Source organism: Oxyura jamaicensis, chromosome Z, assembly GCF_011077185.1.
Source record: "Oxyura jamaicensis isolate SHBP4307 breed ruddy duck chromosome Z, BPBGC_Ojam_1.0, whole genome shotgun sequence".
Lineage (NCBI taxonomy): Eukaryota > Metazoa > Chordata > Aves > Anseriformes > Anatidae > Oxyura > Oxyura jamaicensis.
In genome coordinates this window covers 60,047,643-60,075,308 of record NC_048926.1, presented here as the reverse complement: position 1 = coordinate 60,075,308, position 27,666 = coordinate 60,047,643, and positions in this window count along the sequence as shown.

The window sequence follows — 27,666 nt, the reverse complement described above, 5'->3', positions numbered from 1 at the left end:
TACCACCTGGAATGAAAGGCACATCCAAGGTGAGTTTAATTCTGACAAATGCAGTCATAAGCTGCTTTGATGGAATCTGGTCACCTGGCAAGTGGGAAAGCTCAGAAGATAGCTTGCAACAGTAAGGAAAAATAACCTTTGAATTTGCTGTAGAATAGGATGGAATATTTTGAGGACGTCTGTGTTGTGGTTTAACCCGGCTGGCAGCTAAACACCACACAGCTGTTCACTCACCCTCCCCCCTCCCTCTCTGGGATAGGGGAGAGAAACAGGAAAGTGAAGCCTGTGAGTTGAGATAAAGACAGTTTATTAAGACAGAAAATAATAATAATAATAATAATAATATGTACAAACAAGTGATGCACAATGCAATTGCTCACCACCCACTGACCGATGCCCAGCCCAACCCCGAGCAGCTGGCCCCCCACCCCAGCTAGCCACCCCTATATATTTTTCAGCATGACCCCATACGGTACGGAATACCCCTTTGGCCAGCTGGGGTCAGCTGTCCTGGGTCTGTCCCCTCCCAGCTCTTGCTGCACCCCCAGCCTGCCCGCTGGCAGGACAGAGCGAGAAGCTGAAAAGTCCTTGGCTTAGTATAAGCACTGCTCTGCAGCAATTAAAACATCAGCGTGTTATCAGCACTCTTCTCATCCTTATCCAAATCATAGCACCCTACCAGCTACTAGGAGGAAAAATAACTGTCCTAACTGAAACCAGGACAGTCTGTAATGCCAATAGATTTTTTTTGAAGAGCTGGATTGAGCTGTCAGCCAAAATGTAAGTCATCCTAAAAAAAAAGCAAGGAATTCAACTGAAATGAATAACAAAAGAAAAAAAAAAAAAAAAAGGCAAGAAATTATGAAGTCCATTATTGCACAGTGCCTTTTTGAGTCTTTTTTTCAAGTGATACTGACAAAAGAAGGGCAGGAGTAAGTAACACATCCATGTTATGCATTGCTACTGACCTTTTTCTTGTTTTGCTTAGGTGTTCACTTCTGAAAGCAGGAAACTTCTTTAGTGTGTGCTAAGTCCCAGAAACAAAACAATTTAGCTGTGTTTTCTCTTGGTCACAACAATAATTAGTCATTTTAAGCTTGGAGTATATTAAGATCTTTATATAGTCCCCACGAAACTCTTCAGTAATAAGAAATTACATATATTCAGCATTTATGGCTCCCCATACTTGTAATGCAAATCTTGCAAGGAAAGAAAGAAGGTGGAGGAATTTATATCACTATAATCACAATTTAAATCATTAAGCAGGAAATCTTGTTTCACCAAAACTTATTTTCTTGTTTTTCGTAAGTAATTTTTGGTTACTTTTACAAAAGAAGATTGATTCTCATTAGCTGGTAAAATCATAGTACAGGTTGTTTACAGCTAATACCGACTTTACAGTCAATATGAAACTTTTTAGTATCAAAAAAGATCTGTCATGTTTGTCTAAGCAGCTATACAATTTGACATAAATTTTACCTACTTTTAAATGTTTTTGTTTTATTAATTAGAAAATCATTTTTCTCTACTTTTCTGATGAAGTACTTAGCTTTTCTTCATGTCTGTATCTGCAGAAATTATGGAAACATAGTTTCCATAAGGTGAGGTGGAATTAGAATTAGAAAAAAATACATGAAGAAATATTTTGTTATTTTATTCATGACTAGAAAGACAACTTTAAACAATTTATGTAGCATAATGTCTATAATATTAATAATTATATTAATAATATAATACAGTATAAAATCTAATATTAAAATAGTTTATATTTTGAACTGACATGATGAAAACAAATTATTATGTATAGTTAGAAAAATGAGGCAAGCAATATTTCCATGATGTTTTTTGAAACTAGCAAGTCTTAATTTTTTCATGCTTTCATCATGTAGGTGCAGAAAGGAAACAAACAAACAAACAAACAAACAAACAAATCCCACCTGCTGAATTCCCAGTTCCCAGTATCTTTCATAATTGTGGAACTAGTCTTAAGGCTGAATAGTATGAATAAATTAAAATGAGAAAAATATTTTATTAGCATCATTAGAAGAAGCTATTCATAACCAGAAAAGTCTGAAAAGATATACATATTATGCATGTCTCAGATTATATTCAGTGGAAGGGATAGTTTTTACTTTGTTTCTTTGCTTGGTTTTGTGACTAATTTCAGAAATAACTTCCTGATTTACTATTTTCTGATAAGCCAATCCATGTCAAATTCTACAAACAGATTTACGTAAATCAGAAACCTGAATTATTCAACAGCATAGAGGCCTGTTTTCCTGCTATTCTGAAATTTTAAATATATTCTTACTAAAGTTACAGAAAATGGTGTCTGATATGCCATCAGGAATGTTATATTATAAAGCAAAGCATGTTCTGCATCATGCTCTTTTCCTTCTGATGCTATGTATCTATCTAAAACCTGCAAGATGTTGATGCTGTAAAATAATTTTCTTGTCACATTTGTTATACTTTAATAACGACTGTAGACCACTTGGTTTAACCAGTTAATTTTAGAGACAACCAGGGAATATATAGCTGTGGCTATAACATATGGAATGTGCATTAAAATGAATTATGTATTTTAAAGGCATTATAAATGAAGTAGCAAAGGAAATGATTCAGGGAGTTGACCACTGGCCCAGACCTCAGGCTGTACTGCAGCATTTGTGCAAGATATAGCTTCAGTAATGTGTCTCTGCAGCTGATTCCAACCAGTTTTTTATTATTATTATTATTATTATTTTAAGGTTGTAATGATTTGACCACTCTGACTAACACTTACTTTGCTACATTATTAATGCAACACATCCTTATACAGTCCAAAGATCAGTTGCAAAGTTCAGCAGTCAGCCTTCATTGCCAGCCTCCAAACTACTGTAGTAACTGTCTTGAATCTGTGGGAACAACTGATACAATGCAGGAGTTTTTCATTGCAAGGTGGGTTCTACTTTCATCTGTCAGAAACTGAAAGCTAACTTGGTCATCTGCAAATGTCTTCTCAAGTCTCTGTTTCTCCAAAAATCATAAAGATGTATTCTATAAATTTACTTTGACAAGGACAAGAAGACAATCAGAAGAAGTCAGTATGGATTTACCAAAGGAAAATTGAGCTTGATCGGCTTGACTGCTTTCTACAGTGACTGGCCATGCGGATGAGGGAAGGGTGGTGGATGTAACATGTCTTCAGCCTGCAAGGCTTTTGACACTGAATTCCACAGTGTTCTCATTTGGAAGCTGAGCTGAGATAGGCAGGGCAAACAGTTGTCAGATGGACTGAAAATTGTCTGGACAGCCAGGATCTCTAGGAAGTAATCAATAGCTTGATGTCTGGCTAGAATACCTACTCAGCCAGGAGTGCTGAGGTGTGTATTGTTCAATAACTTTATCAGTGACTTGGGTAATGGGACAGAACTCATCTGCAGGAAATTTGTAGGTAATGCTAAATCCGAAGTGGCTGGCACACCAAACAGTAGTGTTTCAGTCCAAAGGTACCTGAGAGATTTAAAGAATGGACCAACAGGGGATTGCTTCCACCACAAGAAGGGCAAAGATCTGCACCTTGGGCAGAATAATCCCTTCCATCAATCAAGATGGGGAACCAACTGGCTGAGTAACAGCCTTGCTGGAAAGGACCTGGGTGGCATTCAGAAAAGCATTGCCAGCAGGTCTACGGAGGTAATCCTCTCCCTCTACTTAGCCCTGGTGAGGCCACACCTGGAGTATTGTGTCCAGTTCTGAGCTCCCCAGTGCAAGAGGGACATGGAGCTACTGGAGTGAGTCCAGAGGAGGGCTACAAAGTTGACTGGGGGACTGGAGCACCAGTCACACAAAGACAGGCTAGAGAGCTGGGCTGGTTTAGCCTGGAAAAGAGAAGACTGAGGGAAGACCTCATCAATGTGTATAAATATCTGAAGGAAGGGTGTCAAGAGGATGGAACCAGTCTCTTCAGTTGTGCCCAGTGACAGGATGAGAGGCAATGGGCACTCACTGAAGCACAGGAGGTTCCAGCTCAATGTGAGAGGGGGCACTTCTGTACTGTGAGGGTGGCAGAGCACTGGGACAGGTTTCCCAGAGAGGTTGTGGACTCTCCTTCTCTGGCAATATTCAAAACCCACCTGGATGCCATCCTGCACAATGTGCTCTGGGTGATGCTGCTTGGCATGCGTGTTGGACAAGATGATCTTCAGAGGTCCCTTCCAACCTCAGCCATTCTGTGATTCTGTGATTCTGTGACCTGGGGGTTACAGCAGAGTATGTGCCTACAGTGCACTTTAATCCTGAAACAGTTTGATCCAGTAGATCAAGTTATCTTCTTCCATGTCGTTAAGATGAGACAGTACCTGGAATACAGTGCCCAGTTTAGGGTCCCATCTATAAGCCGGATGTTGAGAAATTGGAATTAATCCATTGGAGGGCTACCGAGATGGCTAACAACATGTGGCATTGGAGGAACAGTAGTGAGAACTGGGCTTGCTTAGTTAGGCAAGGAAGAAGTACAGAGGCTATTTAATGTCTTCCTACAACTACGTGAGCAAGTGATTTAAAGATGACAGAACAAATCCTTCTCTGTAGAAGCAGAAATAAAATCAAGGGGCAAAAGCCCTATTTCAGCTTGGAAGTTCAGATTGGGCATGAGTTTGAATTTCTTCATTAGGAGAGCAACGTAGCAATGGAAGGGGTATTGGTACCCATAGGGACTGTGGAAAGCCCATCCTTAAAGTTCTCAAAGCTTAGCTGAGTAAAGTCATCCATTTTTCTGTTCCTATAATCCTACTTCAAGCAGAGGAGAAAACTAATGACATCTGTAGGTACCTTCCAACCAACATTTCGGTGAGTCTGTGATTTCCCCAGACTATGCTTTGAGCACAGGTTCTTTTAACGCTGAAGGTGGATACAGTCCTCTTCATTTCTCTCTCCACTTTTTTTCTCATGACAGCCTGGTGGGGATTATTATGGTTTTCAGTTTGTTTTTCATGGTTTTTTTTTTGTTGTTGTTGTTGTTTTGTTTTGTTTTGTTTTTTGTTTTTTTTTTCAAACTGAAGGTCTTTGGTATTTGAGAAACTACAGGAAGTTCCAGACCAGTTACTTTAATAAGCTGATATAGTTAGTATCACAGAATTAAAAATAGGATAATCTCAGGAGGGAAAAAAAAAAAAAAAAGGAGTAATCTGAAAAATATATATAGATCTTTGTAGTCAGTGGTACAGTATTTTATTTGGAAGACCTAGTGAAAACCATAATATGCTCATAAAATATGCTCTTAAAAATGTAGTGGATAAAGGATGCAAAATCTTGGCTGTAATAGTGGGAAGAAGTTTGTATAATTTATAACCAAGTAAAATAATTTTGGAATTGATTTGAAATTTGCAGTTGTAATCACTGTGTGCAAAAGAAATTCATTCTCGTTCATTCAGTTGATGATATTGTGACACTGGAAAAATATTGAGATTTTTTTTCATAATTCAGATAAAGCCAAGACATCCTTCTGAAAACAAAACAGTTTCTGAATATACATTGATTATCTATTCAAACAAATGTATCTCCAGACAAACTTTTTTTTTTCTAAAATTTTAGGTGCTGTTTAATAGAATATAGTGTAAAGGATTTAGTATCTAATTTTTAATATTAAAAAAAAAAAAAAAAAAAAAACTATAAAATACCACACAGTGCTCAACACCTTACATGATAAAATACATAAATCCTATTTCAGTAAGTTCTATTTTTCAGATCCTGGAAAATCTGAAAAGAAAATATTGATGAAGGAAAGCTGCAGTAGATTCTAAGAAAAGGAAAGCTCTCAGTTTCTAATTCTGACCTTATTAATCAACTGTGCACTGGAGCTGCACAGTGCAGTGGCATTCATACATAATGAGAAATGGGGAAATCATTCTCAGCAGACACACAGCATGGAGAGTTCTGGACTATTTTAAAAGCTCACTAATGAGGATCAGGGACTTTCTAGTTCCCTTGCAGAGTTTCTATTCTCTTTTGTTTAATCGTGTTAGTGAGGAGTATTATTAACTTCCATCTTCAGCCCATGTTTTACAAAGACATGGGTAAATCCAACTGAATCAACTCCTAATTTTGTCTGTCTCACTGGTATGTACTGATGTGTACTCTGGAAATGACCTAGCAAGCATCCAAAATCCTGATTTAGGACCCTTTTAGGACCACTTTAGTACCTGGGTGATAATCTCTCAGTAAATCATGAGGAATGTTTGAGCATCAAGAGATACTCTCTCCTGAGAATATTTTCAGGAAACAGGTTCATGGATTTTTCATTCAAGGTATTAACTGTCTCAGCACAAAATGATATAATATGTTGTAATACATTTTTATATGGGGGGATGTTAATTGTTGCCATTGGTCTCAGCTGGATATAGCTTAACTGTAGATTGAATGTAAGTGGAAAGAGCAAAATTTCTTTTTTATGTAATGATTACCATGGGGCCACCATGGGAAAGTTGGATACATTTGGATGTGATTGAGAATGCTTTTCTGGGGAAAATTACAACCAAAGGAGTTTAGGCAGTAGGGTTCCAGGTGGAGCCATAGCTAACCTACCAGGTGGAGCTGCAGCTATCGTAATTGCAAATATCTGGCTACAACAAAGTTTTGTCAATTTTTACACGTAGCTAATTTTGGCTAAGTGAAAGGATGCAAAAATAATAGATAAATACCTTGACTTCAAGTGTTAATTAAAATTTAATGAAGACATAGAAAAACTGTTTTAATAAGTATGCAAATATATACATATATAGATATACATACAAGCAGATCTAACAGTATAAAGCTGGTCTAAAGTTAGGATCCACATTCATTTAGAATGGTCAGTTTAGTCAAGTTTTCCCTACTTGTAAGTAATAGGGCCATGTCAAATTCTGACTACATAAATTATCACAATATTACCTTCATTAATATTTGTAGCAGTAATGCTCTACAATTTATAATTAAGTTAAAATATAGTAAACCTAATTCCAGATAACCTGAAAGTGTGTTGCAAAAAAATCAAACCATTCCAAGCTTGACCAGAGTACCTCTGCATTAGTCACTACAAATTATAGTGTCGTGGGTTGATCAAACCCAGTAAAACAGGGAATGTAGGAACAGGCAAACTCATCCCTTTCCAATAACACCAAACTGAGTGGTGTGGTCAGCAAGATGAAGGGAAGGGATGCCATCCAGAGGGACCTGGACAGGCTTCAGAGGTGGACCCATGCGATCATGAGTTTCAACAAGGCCAAGTGTAAAACCTTGCACCTGGGTCAGGGCAATCTCAAGCACAAATACAGGCTGGACACAGAATGGACTGTGAGTAGCCCTGAGGAGAAGGACCTGGGGGGTGTTGGCAGATGAGAAGCAAAATATAAGCTGTCAATGTGTGCTTGCAGCCCAGAAAACCAACCATATCCTGGGCTGCATCAAAAGTAGCATGGCCAGCAGAGTAAGGGAGGTGATTGTCCCATTGTACTCTGCCCTCCTAAGACCCCACCTGGAGTGCTGTGTTCAGCTCTGGGGCCCCCAGCACAAGGGCATAGACCTGTTAGAGTTGGTTCAGAGGAAGGCCATGAGGATGGTCATAGGACTGGTACACCTCTCTGCAGGCTGAGGGAGTTGGGGTTGTTCAGCCTGGAGAAGAGAAAGCTCCAGGGATACCTTATGGCATCCTTCCAGTACCTAAAGGGCGTCTATGGGAAAGCTGGGAAAGGACTCTTTGTTGGGGAGTGTTTTGGCAGAACAAGGGGTAACAGTGTTAAACTAAAAAAGGGTTTAGATTAGATATAAGGAAGAAATTCTTTACTCTGAGAGTAGTGAGGCACCAGAACAGTTTTCCCAGAGAAGCTGTGGATGCCCCATCCCTGGAAATGTTCAAGGCCAGGCTGGATGGGGCTTTGAGCAACCTAGTTTAGAGGGAAGTGTCTCTGCCCATAGCAGCAGGGTTGGAACTAGATGGTCTTGAAGGACCCTTCCAACCCATACCATTCTGTGACTCTATGATCCTTTCCAGACCTGGAGATACATAAACCATCTGTGTTAAAGTAAGTTAATAGATTATGATCACATTTAAGAGTACCCAATAAAATTTCCAATAAGCGTTGAGCCAGTACTATCTCTGATACATGCATAATGATGAAGTAACAGTAGAAACAAAGTTAGTCTTTGGTCGAATATAAAAACTCATGTTTATACATAGGCACACAGTATATAGGCAGCAGGTAAACAGTAAACTTTAATAACTTTAATGGCACAATTTTTTCAGCAATCTATTGAAATCAAAGAGGTATATTAAAATGAACAGAAAAAAATGAACCTTGTCATGTACTTAATTTTTAAAAAGTAAATTTAAAAAAGTAAAAAGTAAAAAGTAAAGTAAAAAAAGTAAAAAAAAAAAAGTAAAAAAAGTAAAGTAAAAAGGAAAAAGTTGTTGTTTTTGTTTGTTTGTTTGTTTGTTTTAAGATAAAAATACCTATATTACATTCTGGTTTTGTTTAACTGATTCATTTAGTTATGTCAGAAAAGACCACAAGGAATTTTACAGAGACTCATGAAGTGGACTGGAAATGACAGAGGGAATTCAGTGATGATAAATGCAGCAGTAATGCACACTGAAGGGGAAAAATGAGCCACTTGTACTTCTTAAGTCCAAATTAACCGTATTAGCTCACAAGGACATGGCCATTACTTTGGACAACATTACAATGAGAAACTGCAGATGGAGAAATGAAAAGATACAAACAAACATAAGAAGTGGTGATAAAGAAAATTACAGAGAAATTATCTTCAGCTAAAAAGACTGGGACAGATGCTTACTTGAAATCACTTATTGTAAGCAGATTGGTAACAGCAAACAACAAAAAAAAAACTTTTATGTAATCAAGTTCCACATTTTACCTTTACTAATTTTCCTGGCTACTTATTCATTCTCATTGACTCATATAAGCCTTAAGACATACTGATTTCTGGGAAAATGGAACCTTTATGCTCATATAGTTTCTTCCTTTTCTAAAAATTACAACTTAAACCTACTATTATTTAATTAAATACTCCATAGCTTCACTGATATTTGTTCACATTAATATTAAAAAAAAAAAAATACTATTCTAGAAAATGTTCAAATCATCTACATTTATTACATTTGCATGTTCTTTATTATTGCATTTTCTTATTACATTCAGGCTTTTTACACTAAATTTGGGTCATGATACGTTTTGATACAAATTGGAATTCAGCTGAAATGTACCAAGATGCATTTTAAATTCTTCTAAAGCCAATGGAAATTGATATATTTTCAAAGTGAGAGGATTGAAAAATGAGCAATGATTGGAAAAAATAATAATAATAATAATAATAATAATAAAAAAGGATAAAAAAGACCCAGATGTTAAACACATCATCAAGAAGATAAGTAGAAGAATCCGGAAAAATATGGGAATGTGGATCTATGTGTGGAAATTTGTACTTTACTGGCCTGTGTGATGAAATGGCAGCTCTATGTATATGTGGAAAGCCATAGATGTCATTTATATTGACTTTCTATGCAGTATCCCATCGTATTATACAAACTGTGGGCTAAGAGGGCCAAAAAGAAGCTCATGAAGATCAATGAAGAAACAAGCCGAGTTTTGCACTTAGGTTGGAGTAACCCAGTGCAACAACAGCACATGCAGCTAGCTAGGGAGCAGTTCTGCAGAAGGAGTTGGTGAGCAAATTAAGCAGGAGACAGCAGTGTGCCTTTGCAACAAGACTATAGGCATACTGTCCTATAGTGGCTGTTCTTCTTTCATTGTCCAGAAGTAGAAAACCAGAATTTTGGCTTATTCTGTTTCAAGCCTAACTCAAAAGTTTTGAGGAACTGCTCAACATGGAAAATGAGAGAGACAGAGACAAGTATTCACTCTGAAATAGTTCACTACAGCAAAAGTATTGGCAAAGCATTTTCTATATATAAGGATTGAAAAAGATTTTATTTTTGCATGAAACAAGTATCTATGTTTGCAATGCTGAAAAGACTGAAAATAACATAGGTAGTTGAGCAATGTACTACGTTGAGATATAGTCATAGAGCTTGAGGCGACTTTAGAAATTAAATGTTTCCTAGCTTACTGATACTTTATATAGTTATGGAATCTTTAATGTTCATATTTGAGTAAGGTCATAGAGGTAGCATATAACGATTTAATAAAATACATATTCAAGGTTGTAGTAGTTTCAGGCCTCAACTTTGTCATATTTTTGCATTTAATTTTAAATTCTTAGTCTTTTTAAAGGTATTAATTTATTTGAAGTACTAGTTCTTTGGTCTGATTTCGGTGCATTTCCTATGAAACAGAATGTTTGAAAATTAGAAGAGATTCAGCAGAGGGAGAAGGTGAATTTGTACAGGTATGTAAACTCTTTGATTTGTAGAGAGATACAAATTGTATATCTGCAAAGAGCGGAGGATGGCATCAATGTACACCAGTCTCCTACCTCCATTTCCTCCTGTGACAGAGAGTCCAATGCACTGCTCTGATGCACTCCTCCCATCCCTTGTCAACCCGTCCTGTCCATGCATCCACAGTTAGCCAAGCTCCTGTCATTTGCTGTGCTCTGCTGTCATGACAGCGAGAATACCCTGAGACCTCCTCAGCACAGCAATACAATACTTCTTGCTGTTTTACTGTTATTTGCATTTCCTTTGAAATGTTAAATCTGTATCTCATCGTATACCCATTCTGTAGAAAAAGCCCATTCTAAGTCTATGGATGAAAGTGTTCAGGATTTGCTAGCGGATCTTGCTGTCAGACAGTTAATTTTTTTCTTTAATCGGGAAGCTTTAAATTTTATTAAGCATACTTGTGATCTCTACAACCAGTTTTCTATCACCATCCATCTGTGAAGGAAGGGATGAGTGAGACAAGCAGTCAGCAGTCATATTGTCAGTTTTCAGGCTGCATTTTAAATCATATACAAATTAAAGAAATCTCGTTAGCAATTGTGTAATTGATTATGTTGTTTGTTCAGATCTTTTTCCTCTTAACAATGTCACTGAGGGACTGTGATTGTATGCAGTTTGACTCAGACACAGTGGTAGGCTCTCTGTTTTTGCTACCCATAAATGTGAGTTAAAACTGCAGTTCAAACACCTAATTTTGTCTCCAGGATTGGCAAGCACAAGTAATTCAGTGCAAAAGAGCCTTCTACTGAGCCTGTGTGAAATAAATTACCTCCTCAAAGGTTTCATCCTAAGGTCTTGTAGTCAGACACTAATTTAAACCTCAAAGAATTCAAGTTTTTAACCTTTCCAATGTTTGTTGGCCATCATTTTTATAATTGTGCTACAGACATGATTTGTGTAGCAACTTAAAAAAAAAAAAAAAAATAAATCTATGTATCCTTCATATCTTATAGCAATGAATTTTACTCCTTAATTACAATGTGTTTGAATATCTGCAATCTTGTTTCATTGCAGGGTCTACAGCTACCACACTGCATGGACACCTTTGAAGTATTTTCATGAGACATACTGTTTTGTTCCTTGTGCATCTTCATACTTTGTCATTTCATATTTCCCATCATAGAATGGAGAAGATATGCAGAGAAAGAGAGGAACACCAAGGAGTAGAGAAAAATGCAGAATATTAAAAAGGTCACTACAGCATGGCACACTATTTTAATTCATAAAATGTGAGACAGTCCAAATGCTTCCTGACACCTCATTCTAATGACAAATACTGTAATAAGAAACATAAATGGCAAAATTATTCCATTCACTTGACAAAGATTATGAAAGTGGGAAGAGGTGCAAAATTAATCAGTTCTTTTTTGTATAATTTTATTCATGTAGTGGTCTTTAGACATTTTATTTAGAATGAATAAATAACATATCTAACTTGGCAATTAACTATAATAAAAGAAAATGGGGAGAGATCTTCCTTAAATTGATTATTCTAATTTTTAAATAAAAATCATTAAGTAACTAGATTACTGCTAAATCATTTTCTGCTCATTTCAGCATAACTTTCTTTCTGGCACAGTGTGTTGTATTAACTTCTTTCTTTCCAGGAAATGCTCCAGTGGAGCAAGAATCACATTTAACTTGAGAGGGCAAAATTGATCACAACTAAATTAATAGGTTTCTTACTCTGCTTGCTAGTGTGCTGCCAGACTGTTCTTCACCCTCCTAAATACACTAGAGAGCATATTTTTATTTGTGCCCAGTCATGTTTTATCCAGTTTTGAAGACAGCATCAAGCAGTATTTTTGTTAATAACGATGTCATTTTCAATGCAATCTATTTATTGGGATGGGAACTTTGCTAACAAAAAATATAGTAAGCAGAAAGTGCATGCTCTTTCAAGCAGCCCCACTACAGTAGCTGACACTGAACTGATTAAGAGCTCTTTAGCAATGCAGCTGAGCCTTGACATAGGCCTACCATAGTCACCTCTTTGACTTTGTTAGCTCCTGTCTGTATGTATACTGCAATTGTTTTAAGCTGTTTTATTATAATGCCTGTTTACAAGACAAAACTCTGTTGGCTGTGATGTGCTTGTCCATGTATATTCCACATACATGTAGCTCAGGTGCTCCAACCACTCATGCCTGTTGGATTTGGCCAGCCACGTTCCCTGAAGAACATGCTGAGCTCTGGGAAATGTATGTACCTGCTCAGTGAAGAGTAAAGGTGTTCAGTATAGGAGATTCACTTCCTAGGGAGACTAGAATCTTAAGTTAATGTTGGGAAGATTGGGAAAAAAAAAAAAAAAAAAAAAAAAAAAAAAAAAAAAAAGCTTCATTTCTCAGTTATCCTGTAAAACAGTCTTCATGGTAATAACACATACACACACACAAAAGCGTGAGAAGGGTAAGTAGTTTTCCTGGGTATGACCTCTACATACTAAATAAGTAAGAATAGCTGGATGGTTGAAATGTGATTAGAAGTTTTCTATCTGTAATCTTTATCTTGCAACTCAGTCACCTAATATTCTTATCTATCTTCTCCAAAGCACTTTGTTCAGAAGAGAAGATCCTCAGTCAGTCTCCTTCTTCTAAACAAACTAGACACCAGATCTGGAAACACTGTAATTTTCAGAGAAAGAGTTCAATGGGAGTTAAGTGCTTAAACACTAGTTCAGGGTTTTATGTAAGTAGCCACCTGCCTTCCAAATTCTGAACAACTTCTTGCAAGCAGCCAAGAGGTTAGTGATACAGGCAAGCATCAGGAAGAAACATCAGCCACTAAAAGTAAATACTGATGCCTTTTCAAGCCATTTGTTCCTCTCCCCTTTCACTCCTGGGGTATATCCACTGAACCCCACCTTTTTATGGTAAAGTTGCCATGCCATTCATCTGAGCTGTCAGGAAAGCCCCGCAAAACACAGTCATATGCAGTAAAAGAATCTGAACTCTGGTGTAGGTTATGTGCAACAAAAAATCACATTTCAAGAATACACAGTCACTGTAAGCTTAATGATTCTAAAATTACTTTCTGATTCCTTAACTTGTTTTGTATACATTTTCCTGTCACCATGGTCTTTTTAGTTTACTGTTATCCTACATGTATCTTCACCTACTTCTCTGTGCACGATGCAAGGTAAATGGAACAAAATATAATGGAGTCATGAGTCAAACATCTTATCTGATGTCAAGTATAAACTGGATAAAAGGAAATGGGGATACAAAGTGCTTTCATATTGCTGGTCGAAGGTCTACAAGCTTGGGCTAAGAATGCACACAGGCTTATGATCTTTCTCTAGCCATACTGATTCCCCTGTTTTATATCTTTCTCAGACTGAGCAAAAGGTTGGGTCTCCTTGATTCTTATATCATTAAGAGGTTTTTGAGAAACAGTGTCCCTCTCTGTCTTTTTACACTGTAAGGAGACGTGCAAGGCTTTCCCTCTCACCTGCCAGTTTTTCTTCCTCTTAAAGAGTAAGCTGTAACACAAGCACAGCAAGGCTGTGGCTACTAATCAATGTATTGATGTCTCTCACACCTTGTCTCTCACATATGATAAACAGTGGAGTGAAGTCGCTGGGTAACCTATTTCCTTCTTTATGGCAAAAATCGAGCAAGAAAGAGCTGCTAATTCTCTCACAGGGATTCCCTGGGGTGCAGGTACAATCTTGCTCAACTCCCATACTTAGCAGGCCAATGGCCACAAGGGAGTCATCAATAATCACAAAATAGCAAAATAATTCAGGCTGGAAGGGAGTTCAGCAGATCTCCAGTCCAAATGCTTGCTCACGGCAGCTCTGAGGTCAGAGTGGTTGTCCAGGGCTTTGTGCAGCTGTGTCTGGAAAATCTCTAAGGACAGAACATACAACCTCTCTGGGAAATCTGTGGTACTGCTTAAATGTCTTCACAGGAGTGAAGACATTTTCGTTACATCCAGTCAGAACCTCCATTGTTCTTATTTAAGTCCATTGCCTCTTATCTTTCTGCTGTGCACTGCTGTGAAGATCCCTCCTCCATCTTCTCTACTATCTCTTTGTCAGTGTTGGTGGCTCTTTAGTCTCCCCCAAACCTGTTCTTGATGCTGAATGAGCCCAGTTTCCTTGGCCTCTTCTTATGGTGCATCTGCTCCACCCCCTGGTCATCTTGGTGGCTATCCATTGGACTCACTACACTTGATCAATTCTTTTCTTGCATTTGGGCACCCAGAACCAGATGCAGTACACAATGGTCTCAAGAGTTCTGTGGAAAGGGAGATAATTCCTCCCTCTGTGATCCTGGTAATACAACTCAATCTGCCGATGATCTGTATTGATTCATGGTGTTCTTTCTTCTAAGGTGCAGGACTCTGAGCTGAATTGTTGAATATCATGAGGTTCATCTTGGGCAATTTCTCCAGCCTGTCTAGGTCTCCATTCAATGGCAGCTCTGCAGTCCTATCCATCTCCCCAGCTCTCCAAAGCAAAGGAGATGAAACTCACACAGCCAGAAAAGCTGTCCATTTTTACTACTGCAAATAGCAGTTCTTTATAGAGAAGCTCATAATTCATGTTCATTTCCACTTGATGAGGACTCATAAACTTGTTCAGTACACTGCATCCCCCATACAAAATTGCATAAATTCTTCCTGCTCCTATACACACATGACATGGAACCCACTAAGTCATATTTTTATTCATCTGCACACATTGCAATTTGGTCAATAAAATAAACCTACTCCTCATTTGTCAGTAAGGATTTAATATCAAGCACTTTGCACTACTGTAACCTTATAAAACTACAAGCTAGAATGTGAGCATGGGGAATAGACGTACATTGTTTAATGGTTATTTATGTGAAGCATCTCATATAAATCAGTGTAAGTATTCACATAATTAAAGAGATTACAATCTAGTTCTGGAATGCTATTATATTTGCAAAGTATTGCACACAAATTTTAGGGGTATGCTACAAGTACTAAGAAGTAATGAGATCTAAATATAATCATCAATTCCGTTATACTTTGAGATTATTTAGAAACAGAATGCTTTTTTTCTTTTTCCTATTTTGTGAATTCATATAACTCCATTTGGACAAATTCAGCCTTTTGAAATGGATAAGCTGGATTTAAGTTATGTTGTTCTGCAAATCAAGCCACAGTAATTTCATGTATGTGAACACATAAATATGCATGTAGATTTAAAAACCCCTCTTCATCTGTCAGAGAAACCCAAACTCGGTTTTGAAAAGCAAATCCACATACCAAAAAGAAAAGACATATAAGATCTAGCAATATTCTACATAAAAATAAATAAACAAACAAACAAACAAACAAACAAATGGTAATGACTTTTCTCCAAAATGGGTTATAGACAAAGTAATCTTTCATCTCCACCTTTTCCTCCTGCAACTACATGGTCAGGACATCAGTCTTTGCTGCAGCTCCCTCTTCACAATATATCCACAGCAGAGGCCTGGTCAGCTCCCCCAGTTTGGAAAGTCCCATTTTTTAATTCTGTAGCTCCCACCTTGAACATGGATGGTGTTTCTCCTTTGCTCTAACATACATATCTCCTGAGTTGTAATATTTTTTTTTTCTTTAATGACTTTCATGAGCTTTAAAAGCTCTTCTTGCTATGCCCCCATCCATTTCTGATATTTTTTCCCCTCTGTTATTACAGCTGTGTTGTAATGCGTGCAGTTTTACCAGTGTGTGGGTCCCTTATCACCTGAACAGCACTGCCGCAACTACCAGTTCAGCCACAACAAACTCTGGACAGCTGAGTCTGCAGAGTGATGACTAAACACTCTGCGCGGAGCTACAGAGACAGCTCTGTGTTCACCTCTTGCTGTCTCTTCTTAAATAAGATGACCACAGAAGCTGAGGAGAGGACAAGAGAGCTAGCATGGTGCCTTTTTAGAGCCAAGGAGAAAGAGTAAGAGGAATGTCAGCATTTGCTGACAGCCTTCTACCAGAGCTCAGTTTCCCCAAAGGCAGAACCAGACAGTGTGGTGCAGACTGCATCAGTCAGTGAAGACGGAATAGAGGAAGATTAGGTATTCCCTGTTCCCCAGGGGTCGGTGTTGGGACCCATACTCTTTACTACCTTTACTGACGATTTGGATGAGGGAATTGAGTGCACCCTCTGTAAGTTTGCAGACGACTCCAAGATGGGGGCAAGTGTTGATCTGTGGGAGAGTAGGAAGGCTCTGCAGAGGGACCTGGACAGGATGGGTCAATGGGCAGAGGCCAATGGGATGAGGTTCAAGATGGCTAAGTGCCGGGTCCTGCACTTTGGCTACAACAACCCCATGCAGTGCTACAAGCTTGGGGCAGAGTGGCCAGAAAGCTGGGCAGAGAAAAATGATCTGGGGGTGTTGGTTGACCTGAACATGAGCCGGCAGTGTGCCCAGGTGGCCAAGAAGACCAATGGTGTCCTGGCTTGTATCAGGAATAGTGCAGCCAGCAGGAGCAGGGAGGTGATCATCCCCCTGTACTCTGCTCTGGTGAGGCTGCACCTCGAGTACTGTGTTCAGCTTTGGGCTCCTCACTACAAGAAGGACATCAAGGCCCTGGAGCATGTCCAGAGAAGGGCTACAAAGCTGGTGAAGGGCCTGAAACACAAGTCCTGTGAGAAGTGGCTGAGGGAACTGGGGTTGTTTAGTGTGAAGAAGAGAAGGCTAAGGGGAGACCTCATTGCTCTCTGCAACTACCTGAAAGGAAGGTGTGGGGAGCTGGAGGTTGGCCTCTTCTCACAGGTAACTAGTGATAGGACTAGAGGGAATGGCCTCAAGTTGCATCATGGGAGGTTTTGGTTGGAAATTAGGAGACATTTCTTCTCAAAAAGAATGGTCAGGCATTGGAACAGATTGCCCATGGAAGTGGTGGCGTCACCATCCGTTGGGGTGTTTAAGGAGACTTTGGACCTGGTGTGTAGGGACATGGTGTAGTTGGTGATATTGGTGGTAGGGGGGTGGTTGGACCAGATGATCTTGGAGGTCTTTTCCAACCTTAATGATTCTGTGATACTGTGATAGATAACCTAGATGAGGTTATGCTATTATCCAGGTTACCCCTGTTTTCCTAATATAGTCAAGTTTTTCTCAGACTTTCTTGTAAGGATTACAGCAGTGGCTGTCACCTTCTTCTGTTCACCTTCTTTTCTTCCTCTGTGCTAAATGCTTGAACACAGTTGCTTTTGGACAATCCTTTCTCATCACAGGGTTAAATTGCTATCTCAGTAGTTGCTGTCCTACTCCACCCAAGACGTTAATACCTAATTTTTCAGAGCTCATTATGTTGAGGCCAGATCCTTCTTCAGAGAATAATAATTCCTCACAGGGGGCTTCCAGACTTTACTACAACAAATGTAAGTTTTCCTTGGTTCTCCCACAACTATGCAGAACTACTCTTTGCTTTCTGTTTTCTCATATATTGGCTGTATTCCCCTTTGTCACTTTCTGTTTTTAATCTCTCCCTCACCTCTCTGTTCATGTTCAAGTAATATGGACCACACTCACCTTCTCAAGTTTCATTACTTTCTTCTGATGGCAATATAACTTGGATGACTCAATTACACAACATTTACCTCTTTTATATTTTAACTTCCATTTCTTTCTAAACTAGCAGTCCACTTTGTTGTCACTTTCTGCCTACGCTAAAGTCACTGTTGTCAGTTCTGCAAGGTCTTATCTTGCTATTACTCTTGTATTTCAGAGGCATTTTATGAAACTGTGTATGAATGTCATTATACAAAAATAAATTGAATTGTTACTTCTGTTGTTCATGTCTGAGGAAATGTGTCTTATGGAAAAAAACATAGTCTTCAAAGTCTTCACAGGATTAGAATTTTCAGGGTGTTTTTAAAGGAGTATTTTAAGCATTGCCAACAGTGGATGAGTGCAGAAATACATATAAAATCTTTACACATATGTATAATTTAACCCATATATTGAAATAGCAGAATATAAATTAGAGACAATCTGAATTAATGGGAATTGTTATTACAGTGACTTTGTGGAAATAAATAAATAAATAAATAAAATGTCGTTAATCAGACAATTTCTATCAACCACTAATTTCTAAGCAACCACTTAGCTCCATAGTATTACACAAATATTACAAAACCCCATTAAGCAAATGGACATTCTTATGGCATCCTTGCACTTTTATTGAGAAAAAAATGAAAGGATGTGTACTATGTACTTACTAATGTATGGTAAACCAAAATACAGACAATCATAAGCAAGTTTGAATGCCTAAAGAATAAAGGATGTTAAGTGGAATAAAAAGAAAGATATAACTTTATATATATATAGTATAAGGAGACCCAGACTGTCACACACGTGAAGTCAGAGGCAGAAATGGCATCCATTTAAATATAATAGCAATATTGAAAATGATTATCAATGTGAGAAAAAAAAATGCAAAAAAGGAAATTCTGCTGCATTATATTTTAAAATACTGTAATGGAAAGAACCAAAAATATCACTTTGAGAAGATATTCACACTCTTCTCTACAGAGGTGGGATAACAAATAAAGTGGCAACAACCTTTCCCAAAAGCAGAATAGTGGTGGAGGGCTGATATCTGATTTGTTTGCTCTCTTGCATCAGTTGCTGCAGAGATAGAGGACACATCAACAGAAAAGCTTTAGATTTCCTCAGTATAATCACCTTACACAATTTTTACATGAAGATTTCCTTGACATATTGAAGGTTTGAATCTCTATGTATCGTGTTGCAGCTCCATAAAATTTCTATGAAGCTGGAGAGAAAAGGAACGTGTGGAACGTGTGGATGACAAATTAGTTGAAATAAATTATATAGAGCAAATATTCAAGTGGTAGGTTTGGAGATGTTGGAGTTTGTGATCTAACTTTTCTTTCACTATTATCTCATTCTTTGGAAAGAAATATTATTTCACTATCCTGTCCCCTCAGCAGCCTGTCTCTCTCACCAAAGGTGGAGAAGAAGATATGTTTCTCCTTTCATAGTGTTGCCAAATTGCCAAGAAAGGTTGATTCAATGTTTTCGATATACAGCACAATGTGGTTGCGGTACCTTGTTCTTAGACAATTTCCTTTTAGTGGCCAGACCATATAATTTCATTTCTTCCTTTCTGTCTTCCCACCAACAGAGAGAGAAACTCTAATTGGGTAAGAGTTTCTAGGTCTTTACTAAGTACTGTAAGAAAACACAATAACTCTTGAGGCAGAAATGATTTTTCTGTTCAAGTACCAGAACCACAGAAATCAAGGGACTGGCTTAAAAGATGCAGTCTACATTTTGCCATTTGAAATTTACAACACCTATATTATTATTTTTTATTATTATTTTTTTAAAACCTAAGTTTTGCTCCTTGCATAAAAGACAGAATAAGAGACCATACTTATGTTATTGCTGAAGTGTAGAGTGATTCACTAGTCTATAAAGTGGAAATATAAATATAGCTTTAATTTTTAAAATATTCCAAAGACTGCTTAGAATTGCAGGGAAGCAGGTGCTGTAATTACCTCCAAATTTTTCTAATGCCAGTGTATGTTAGCAACTCAGAATAAGGTATTTGTCATCATCAGTGTGTTACAGACATATATGCATAATATAATCCATATCAAACAATGAATTATAGGTAGCTGCTACAGGAAGGGCTTTCTATATATATATATCTAAAAAGAGCCTTCAACAAACTATTTTTAGAATGGTTCATATCATGCTGTTTGGAGTCCAGGGTTTTTACAACATACCTGTTAGGAAATAGTAAGCTGCCTTGAGACACAGTATAATAGCTTTTCAATTTTTTAGCACCTTCAGAAAAGACTTCCTAAGTACTGAATGCTTCATTTAGTATGGCAGAATTCGCTCTCTGACTAAAATGACCAGTTGCTCAAATGTACTTTTCAACTGATGCGTAACAGCTAAAGAAAACAAGCAAAACAACTGTAAACGATCAAAAAGAAACATGTTTATGTAAGATATCATTATGTAACTACCTGTTTTCACTGTAATAACAAGCCAAATACCATAGACCATCTGCATGCATAAAATATTTCCACCTACGTGGCGTAATGCTTTGATAATCCTTTATGGACTCCTTTTTGATTTGAAATGTAAATATGATCTAACTGCTGTGCTTTCACTTTAATTTCAGTGATAATTTTGTCCCGAGCAATCTGAGTTCGCTATCATTTCTTCTAGGCAAGCACACTTAAGGAAATTTGCTCTTTTAGGATTAAAAATATCCCGTCCATAGGAGTAAGAGCTTGTATGTGTTATAGCTATTTTACAGATGAATAATGGTAAGATTTGAGTCTATTCTTATGATACTCCTTCTAAAAGTCCACTAGTAAAGTTCACTAGGAGGTGGTACTCTGGCAAGAATTCCATGCAGAGGTGTAATGGAGATGTCCTGCTTCAATCAGATAATTTGTTCCTCTCAAACCCAGCTTTAGAATTCATGGAAGACAATCGAAATTTCCATGCCAGTGAGAGCATGACAGAGACAGCTGGTGAGCTGCAATGGCCCTTTCAAGTCTTAGGGTCCAAACACTAAGTATTTTACACATGCCTGTGTTTTCTTCATGGGATAATAAAAGGCTTGTTCCACTAGCTACTATTTAGGCATAGGAATGGATACTTTTTGAGAACTGGGAGTCCTCAGACTTGCATTGTTACAGAACATAATTTCTTTGCTTTTCTCAGCTTTCCTGTCTGCTGTAGTAGTGACTGCCAAGTTTTTCTTGGAAAAAAAAAGAAAAAAGAAAAAAAAAGAAAAAAGCATTTAATGATAATCCTGAAAGGACTGTCATTAGAATCTCCATCATATGGTGGTGACAGCCCTCATGCAGTCTCCATAAGACCAATATAGCCTTAGTCCTAAAGCCAATCCCTATGTCTCCTGCACCACTTATTCTTTTTTCCCCCTTTGGCAGAACTATGTATTTCGTTTTAAAGAGTGGCTGTACTGTATCCTGTAATGATGAGAATTTTCCAGAAAAGGAGATGAGTAGAAAGCTCAGCGACTAACTCAGTTCTAAATGTGTGCTTCTATGGGAGAAGATGCTGTTCTGTTTTGTGTGTGTTTGTAGTGGGTTTACGTGGCAAGGTTTTGGTAGCAGGGGGCCATAGGGGTGGCTTCTGTGAGAAGGATCTAGAAGCTGCCCCATGTTAGGTAAGGGCCCCACTGCTGACCAGAGCTGAGCCAATAAGTGATGGTGTTTTGCGCCTCTGTGAGAGCAGATTTAAGACAGAAAAAATGCTGTGCCACACAGCAGCTGGGAGAGTGAGAGGAGTGAGGAACAGCCTTGCAGGCGACAAGGTCAGTGAAGGAGGGGGAGAGGTGCTCCAGGCGCCGGAGCAGAAGTCCCCTGCGGCCTGTGGTGAGGACCATGGTGAAGCAGGCTGTCCCCCTGCAGCCCATGGAGCACCACGGTGGAGCAGGGTTCCACGCTGCAGCCCGTGGAGGAGACCATGGTGGAGCAGGTGGACCTGCAGCCTGTGGAAGACCCCTGCCGGAGCAGATTCCGGGCCGGACCTGCAGCCCGTGGAGAGGAGACCACGCAGGAGCAGGTGACCTGGCAGGAGCTGCTGCCCGTGGGGGACCCAGGTTGGAGCAGTGTGCTCCCAAGGGATGGACCCCGTGGTACGGACCCATATCTGGAGCAGTTCTTGAAGAGCTGCTTCCTGTGGGCAGCCCACGCTGGATCAGTTCAGCAAGGACTGCATCCCATGGGAGGGACCCCACAGCACAGGGGACGAGAGTGACCGAGAAGGAGCAGCAGCAAAGAAGCGCTATAGACTGACCATAACCCCCATTCCCCCATTCCCCTGTGCCGCTCGGGGGGGAGGAGGTGGGAGAGGGTGGATGGGGGGGACCACCACAGTGTTTCTTTTTGTTTTGTTTGTTTCCAAAATGATCTTCAAAAGCCATTTTTCAGCAGGTAGACATCTGGATGTATATATCAAAATTGAGACAAGAATTATAGACCTGAAAAAACAAATCAATACTTACCTAGTAGGCATTTCAACATAAATGCCTACCTTGCATGTGACATCTTCAGTTACTTATTTTGCAAGAATAATTGTTCATGTGGCTTTGTACATACGTCTGCTGTTGACAGACATCAAAACTGACCAGAGCTTTTAGCCATAGTTCTACCTGACAGTGAAGAACTGTTTATTTCTATTTGTGCAAGAATATGAACAGCAATCCCCATTCCAAATAATCTTCTAATTTTATCAAAAGACAAATGTATGGTTTTAATCTGTATTTACAATTCCTGCAAGATCAGTATACTTTCATCCAATTTATGACAGCAGATCAGGGAGTAAAATCTTTATCTAATTTGTATAACCATTTTTTATAATATTCAAAAACTGTAGTTTACTGACTTTCCTGTTTTTGTGAATGGCGTGGTTCCATCAGTCCTTCCCTTCACAATGAGCAGTGCATTAACCCACTAGCAGCCCCAGTGACCTCAGTGGGGTTTCCTATCCAATCCGTGCAGCAAAGCAAAAACATCACAGGCCTGTCCTGTGCCCACGGCCAGGAAGTCGTGATGTGAGCTTCTAAAAGTAATTGTAAACAACTATTAGTAAGCACTCATAGTAGCTAACATCAGGAAAGTGATTTCAAAAGCATGATTCTGAGTCTACTGGTCCAGAGTAAGGAAATAAGGTTACATTTCTGAGGAGTTTCAGCAGTGAGCGACATACATATTTAACTTGACCCTTTGACTCATAAGATCCAGTCTTCTGAACAAGACTAAAGAGAAATCAGCAGTAGAAATCTGTCCCAAACTTATCAAAGGGAGATGGCATCTGCAGTGTGACCATGCATTTAATTTTGAGGACAACTGTGGAGATGTGACAGTGCAACTGGGGATGGGGATCTCTTAAGGCCTTTTCTTTCAGTGATTTTCGTTTAAACTATCTTCAGCAAGTTTAACTTTCCCTAGATCAAATTGAAATGGAGTAATTAACTGCAGCTGTCTCCCTGAAGAGCTATGCTCTGGGCTGAGGTGAGTTCAAATGGACTGTGAGAACATAAAATGAATCATAATGAATCATACCACGTATCCTGTCCTTTCAATGCAGTATCCTATCTCAGGCCTACAGCCTAAGCGCAGATGTGTAGGGAAGCACACAAGAAAAGAGCAACCTAATAGTGATAACTCCCAAGAACAGGTCCCTGCTTCCAGTGCTTTGCAGGTCAGGAAGGCAGGGCCTTCCAGGGTGTGAGGTTTTCCTCCCATTCAGAATAAAGCACAGGAAGGTTAGGTCAAACCTAACATAATCAAACAGCACTGTTGAACTGACTTTTAATAATTGTTATAAAATAACCTTAAGAGGGCATCTTTACACCTATCAAAAAAACCTTTATGTTGTTTGCAGATTTTCTCTTACATAAGATGTACATCCTCAGGTAACCATCACAAACTCTATTCAAAGATTCCAAGCTGTAAAATTTCACTAAGAGCCTCTAGACCATAAGTTTAGAGTAAATCACAGGTTTAGAAACACCAAGTCATACTCAACTCAGTGTAACGTACTTGAAATCTCATGGATTAATTTAGCACAGACTTAGTGTGATTTTTAGAAAAGTTCACCCAGAGAGCAAATGCTTCATGCTGGATGACATATTTAAGTCCTTTATTGTTTCTGACAAATCACTTTGCTGCCAAAGCAGTTGAAAAGTTCACAGCTCTTCTGTCTCCAAGGTGCAGTAAATTTATCATTCAATCCTTCACTGGACTTCAAGATAAAAAAGTTCTTCGGGTTCATACTCAAAAACATGGTTATTAAATTTTCAGGCTCTAAAAAGCTTATAAAATTATTTCTGAAGTTATTTTTCAGTGGCTTTTGTATAAAATATAAGTAAACAAGCTGATTGGGCAAATATCTGAATCAAGACTCAGAAGTCTTATGCCTCACTACTGTTGACAGAGCAGCCAAAATATTTGTGTGAATGGGCACTGCAGACCTATACATGCAGTGCAAACATTTTTGCTTCTGTATTATTCTCTCCGTGTATGCAGACATACGCATCTAAATTAATATACATATGCAAAGACACACTGTTATGCATATATATGCATACATATATAAATATTAGAAATCTGTCAGCATTTTTGTTAAAACTTGTGTTTAAAGTATTTCTGCCATTAGCTGGCCTATTCACAAAATAAGAAATGACAAAAAGCCCTGGCTGATTATCATCTAAGTTTCATGTTGCCGTATTTCCCTCACTTTTTATGAGCTCTCGAGAAATATGCTTTATAGAATGCAGAACTATAAATACACACGCACAGCTGGATGTTTCACATCTTTATTAAAATAGTCTGTGATCTTTCCCTAAATGAGTTACTTTTCTATCAGCGTATCAGAAGCTAAGAAGGACAAATGAAAGCATATTGTACCATTTTTTTTAACTTCAGATACAATTGTTAATCTTGTCTGCTTTCCAATCAGATTTGAAAATTGTTACAAGCAAGCTTAATTACCTTTGCAATAAAAGCAATTAATTTTCTTCAGAGCCTTCACCATAACAATTCAGGAATCTATAACATATAACAATCACTGAGACTCACACTGTAAATGTTAGAAGGGCCATTCAAAGCACAGCATAAATAAATGACTTACTGACTAATAGAGAACTGCCTAACACAGGAGAGTCTTCATCCTTACTTGGACATATTTCTAATATTATAGTCTACAATATAATAGCAGAAAAAGATAACAAGTACAATTCAGCGTTTTTGATTATGCTTGGGAAAAATAATTTATTCAAACAGAAAAACATAAATGATTGAATCACCTCTTCAGAAAATAAGAAAATCAAAAACATCCATGGCTGTTTACATCCAGTATGGATACACTGTTGTTGCCTGCTGAACTTTTTATAGACTTTAAGGAAAATGCTCTGTTTTATAGAATTCAAACACATGAGAATTTCACAGTGACAAAGGAATCCCTGTAAACACAGTCATGCATGCATGTGCACACCGGTGTGTGCACACCCAGGTGCACACCCACATATACACGGCATCACCTTCATCCTCCCATCTGTTCCTCCCCTCTGCCCACCCACCCCAGAAAGGAGCTCCTCTCATGGACATTGATGCTAACACTGGTGTACAGAGTAGCTATTATCCAACTCCCAGGAGTTCATTACTCATAACAGCAAGGTTTTCTACCTACTGGAAAGAAAATTACACCCAAAATTTCTAAAAGCGTCCAGGTTCTTCGCTGAGGGAGCACAAGTACCCGAAGCACTAGAAGAAGTGTTTAATGTCGTTTCCATGCTATGGTAAAAGAAGGAGGGAGAATGGAAGTGGGGGAAGGAATTACAGAGGAGGGGAGAGAAAAGAAGGGAAGGAGAGGGAGTAATTATTTTCATGGAAATTGGCAGGTGGTGGAAATTGGCAGGTGTAGTCCTGAACTTCTCCACTATTTCCTCTCTTCTCTTCTGTAAATGGAAGCAGAATCAAGAGGTTTGTGTAGTTGAATTACATCCTGGAAAAGGCAAAAAAGATTGCAGGACAAAAAGGTGCCATTAGAGAAGAGGCACAGACAGATCAGAGGTGGTGGTAGGAGAAGAACAATGCTACATGCAAGGCTCACGGAGCGTGACTGGGCACTAGAGAGACAAATACATAGTATCTAAATGCATAATAGATATTTTAAATACATAATAAATGGTACAATGGCAACTACCTGCCAATGCCTACCCATTTAGCCCCTGAGTGTGAAAAGAATGTTGTTTTTTGGTCTTCATGGACTTTGAGTATTTTGTAACATCAGGTTAGACTTGGATCAGAATCTTACAGCAGATTTTCTAAAAGCTCATGGGAAGTTTCAATAGTGTGCTCATGTTTGCTCAGGCAGCTACTAGATTTACTAGATTTGCATGTGCAAATATTTGAGTTCTGTGCACATTCACGGAAAAGTAGTCATACAGACTGGTATTAAAATACAGTACAGAACAGAAACTCTCAGCCAGCTAGCTTTCAGAGTGTGCCGTTTACTGTAATGCTGTTCAGATTATGATTAGCAGAAGTTTTAGTTTTTAGCAAAAGCCCTTGGCCTCAAGTAAGAAATGAAAGAAGTGAAGGGCATGATGCAAGACCTCTGTTTTACTTTCAATTATGTAGAATTAAAATGTTATGCCATAAGTGCTTTCAGGAATAGAGCAATAGAATAAAATTTTCCACTTTTGAGCAGAAAGAGAAAAAAATAAACCACATGGCAATGAGTTTCTATAGTGTGTAACTGGACCGATCACTCACGTAATAAGATCTTTCTACAGAACGCAGCTTACATACCTAGTTTGTTGGCTATGAGAGCCCTGAAAAGTTACAGGATATATTGACATATTTTTATGGCTACAGAGGTGGGGGGAGAGGGGGACACTTTTAAATCTGCTTTATATTTTTCAGCCATTAGTTCTCATCTAACAGTAAATCTATATCAAGATCTTTGCTGCAGTGTTTGCTTTTGCTTTTTTCATAAAAAAAAAAAAAAGCAACAAAAAATACATGAAAGTGCAGGCTTTGTAATTTTGCATTTTAAAAAAAATAATAATTAGATTACTAGTTTTTGCACTATACAGGACTTTTAAAAACATAAGCTATGTACAACAAATACTGTGTCGACCAACCACATATGAGACCTCTGTGTTTTACAATGGATGTGTGACTGATAAACATAAAAAATCTGTTTGCAATGATTTATCTCTGGTTTACACGGCAAAATGGCTTTATGATTCTCATGCTGGCCAGTTTTTAGGAAAATGTGTCCAAACACAGTAAGGTGACAGGCTCTTGCTGCCCATGACAATATTAATGTCAATAAACATTTTTTAAGCTTTTTCATCTGTCAGTACAGATAGTGTCTGCCCAGTGACTGACTGCTGTTAGATACAGCAATAATTCTACAAACAAACATTGCAAGTGTCCATCTGTGTCTTACAGGCACAGTACTCATAATTCAGCAACAGCACTTGAATGAATTTTAAAGTCCCCGAGGTCTAGAATGAGGGAAGGATTGTTGGGAGAGAGATTACGCCCCATGTTATACTAACTGATACTGTTGGGAAAAAACAAGCTATCTGACATGCAATCCATTCTTCAAGTCTAAAAGAGAAACAACAGGTTTCTTTTCAGGCTGAGAACAATTGCTATGACTGTGAACTAATTCTTTCAACCAGTTATACCAGTTATAAAACCAAGGAAAAAGGGAAAAAAAAAA